The 3,637-nt window shown below is 39.9% G+C and overlaps 2 protein-coding genes across 15 annotated transcripts in view; one reads left to right on the forward strand and one right to left on the reverse strand.

Annotated features, from left to right (window-relative positions):
- LOC122577441 overlaps nt 1-3,637 on the reverse strand; it is a 266,783-nt gene that overhangs the window by 171,478 nt on the left and 91,668 nt on the right. The gene's annotated exons all lie outside the window — the stretch shown is intronic.
- LOC122577433 overlaps nt 1-3,637 on the forward strand; it is a gene marked incomplete at its 5' end in the record, with an annotated part of 702,209 nt that overhangs the window by 80,971 nt on the left and 617,601 nt on the right.

Raw genomic sequence — 3,637 nt, forward strand, 5'->3', positions numbered from 1 at the left:
TCTCTATGAATTTTGTGAATTCGTTGTTGTTGTGCTCTTTTATTTTGTTTTTTATTTCCTTTGCAAGTTTGTTTAGGTGTTTTTTGTTTTCTCGCGATCTATGTTTTTGCCATTTAGCTTTTGCTTTTCTTTTTTCTCTAATTTTTTCAAGGATGTCTGGTGGAATTATTTTAGTTTGTCTTTTGGTTGCTTCGGGTATTCGTTTGGTATATGTGGTAAATATATGTACATATTTACATATGGAGAATTGAGATTTTATATGTCGAGTTGGCGTTGGGATTAGGGTTGTGGGCGTTTGATGAATCTTCACCGTAATTAGCCATCGTTGTGGTACAATAAAAGTAAAATTTATTAACACAAGTATGGATACTACAGAATCGACAATTAACTGCGACGTTTAGGCACTCGTGACACCAATGATAATGGCCTCAGGTTCGATAACGAATCCGCGGTCAACGGGATAGCGAACTCATTATTTTCGCCAAAATCTAAGTTGGACTATGAGATATTCACAGATCGTAAAGACGCTACGTAATTCATTGATGAGATCGTACGAGGGAGTGTCTCTCCGTCCCTGTGACGCTGCAAGGGAAAAGTATGATGGGGTGTGTCTAAGGCACGAGATCATCGGATTCGTGGAGAAAAGCCTTCGTTCGAAAAGTGAGGGAAATTGACGTTGCTGTTAATTGGTCAATTTCCATGTCGTTAGAAAAGGATGCTAGCCGCCCTTGAGGGAAAGTTGTTAGCAGGAAGTGCCGTTCGTAAAAAAAAAAAAAAAATAGATTTCCCCTATCTTCCCGTAGTTGAGGCAAAGACTGTTTGTCTGTTTAAAGGACCTTACTTAACTAAATTTTAAGATTTATAACGGGTCCTCCGGCTAGCTGAATATGTACTGTGGAGATGCATCAGCATCTGGTAATCGGGACAGTCACGGGACAGAAACCGTTGGAATGTTTACTGTCGAGTGCACCTACAACTATTTCATTTTAAGAGAGCTATACAATTGTTCTGTACCTCTATTAGTTGCCGCAAGAAGGACTTGCTTATGTGAGTCTATGGGGGCTGGCAAACCCATGTTCGCGCAGCTAGGGAGGACCGTCGGGACAAGCGTCCCGCTTACGTGAGTGTATACACCTCAGGGAAGGTCGCCGGGAGTGTAAGGCGTTTAAGTACGGTTACTCTCTCTCTACGTAAATAGCGCACTCACGATCCTGAAGCCAAGGATGGGAACGTCGGGATAAGTCCCGGGTATTTTATACTTTCAGGCCCCCGCTTACGTGTGTCCCATCTGGAACTGCCGAGCACGGTTAGCAGGTTACCGGCCGGCAGTGACGTGGCCGTACATCCATACGATAGTCCCACCAATGACTAATGTTGGTACCACGGGGGCCGAGTGAAAGCCCGGAGGGAGTAGCGACCCCTTAGCTCGGCCAATTATGGGTTTGGACTCGTGGTGGCAGTGGTTGATGTTCAAGATGCTGGCAAGAGGGCCGATTTAAGGGGTATTGGCTGCCCCAAATGGCCTTCGACAGGTGAACAGCGTGCCAGCTGCTCCGGAACCGTCCTGGAGAGACGGTAGGGCTTAGAAATCGCCCCGTTCGGCCTGAGACGAGTGACGGCCCCTGCCAGACTTAACTAATCCAGGTAGCAAGGTACTGGGTACCTTGCGCCTTGCTTGGGCATAACCCTATGGCCCTAGGGGTGCCCGGGTCCTGTATGGCGATAAATTTGCGCTAAGGAGAAAACGCGTTACCAAAAGACAACAATACTTGTACCTCTACTAGGTGAAAACGTTTATCCCGTGACTGCGGCTACGTCCAGCAATTTGTTGTCGCCTCGAGCCTAAGCTCACTATCACAAATCTCGGACAATTATAATCGAGTTAAATTATAGAGACTAAAATATGGGGGGTTTTCCGAAGAATTCCAAAGGGAAGGCCCCGGTGTCCTTTCATCTCCCACATATACAGAAGATGTTAATCAAACATCAACAACATGCAGTGCACATAAGTAAATTTAAAGTTGCACGTGCAAGAAATAGGTTATAATTTAAAAGACAAAACGAGCAAACATAGATATGCACAATGACGGTGGCATTAATAATTCGTCTTACTTGCAAAATATGGGTCTTCCACATGAAGAAGAAGGCCAAGATTAAGAATTAGAGAATTAGAAGATGAAGAATGATCACATAGATGTAACACTTCGGTTTACCTATCATGAATCATACAAGTAATTATGAACACATTATTATATACAATCTTATACAATCGTTTACTGTTTCGAGTACATGCAAAGGATTTACGAGGATTGCTACAGTGATTTGGATGGTATTATTTAAGAGTCTCGTTGACACAGGAGACTAGGATTATATGTACAGAACAGTGGAATGATATTATGATGTGATATTTGTGAAACACGAATCGTACAAGCACTTATCGAGCTGTACCATATGCAATATGTATGGCGCAACATCTTCAGCTATCAGTAAACTTAAAACGAAGTGAAGTGTCAATGTCATAATAATCGGTGTAATACATTATAAACAAGAAGGAGAAGAATTGTACGGACAGAGTACTTCCCACCCGTTATGCGAAAACATATAAAGAGTTATTGGAATATTGTTATTGAAATGAAATTCACACGATTTGCGATGATTGTTATAACAATCTGGATCCTAATGACCAGGAATTTTATGACAAGGCAGGAAAGCATTCCATATGTGCAGCTATGGATCTTGCCTGTGTCACGCATTGTGAGTTTGCGCTGTACGAAGCACTTGTGCATGATCCGTCGCAGCTTGTCCTGAATGTATTGTGAAACATTTTGAAATGACAATAGCGGCAGTACCCGATTTATCTGGAGGAAAGATAATACGCGTTATCACTCGTTGGTGAAACGTTAAAATAAGTGCTTTAATAATAATAGAGACAATTAATGATCAACATGTAATTATAAGTGTATGTAATAAAGTGTTAACAGAAGGATGGGTCTAACCTATGCATTCGTATTCATCTGAACTGCATAAGCAATAGCGGGGTGTGACTGCAACGATAAACATTTAAATATGGTGACTATTTTCATAAAGTTACCAAAATTTTAACTAACTTAAATACTTAAATATCTAAAATTGAAGCGAAAGGAATTCCACATACAGTACACATATATAAAATTAAGTTAGTACATGCAGGAAGTAGACTTTAAATTATATACGAACAGACAGATATAGCATATATATATAATGCATAAATAATCGAAAATTGTTTCTTATGTATAGAATAGCTGTAATACATTGTAAACGAAAGAAGGGCGAGGAATGCTGCCATTGAAACATCCTGAGGCATATAACCAATTAATGGAATATTATTAATTGCACAAAGCTATTTCCACTCACATATTGTCAAAATTATTTCGTCACATTTTGCCTGACATAGTAACCTGGTGTTACGTATTTATTTGTTTGGTTTTTTGTTAATTTGAACGAAAAGAATAACGAACGATAGTAGTTGAAATATAAATTTAAACTTCCGATTAATACGGTAGTTGCTGCCACCAGAAATAGTCTAAGAACTATTTCGAAGATAAAATTTTCTTTTATTTTAATTTTTACTTAGTATTAAAAGAATTGCTGTGCTACA

The sequence above is a fragment of the Bombus pyrosoma genome, unplaced genomic scaffold, assembly GCF_014825855.1.
Source record: "Bombus pyrosoma isolate SC7728 unplaced genomic scaffold, ASM1482585v1 HiC_scaffold_4710, whole genome shotgun sequence".
In the NCBI taxonomy this organism is placed as follows: Eukaryota; Metazoa; Arthropoda; class Insecta; order Hymenoptera; family Apidae; genus Bombus; species Bombus pyrosoma.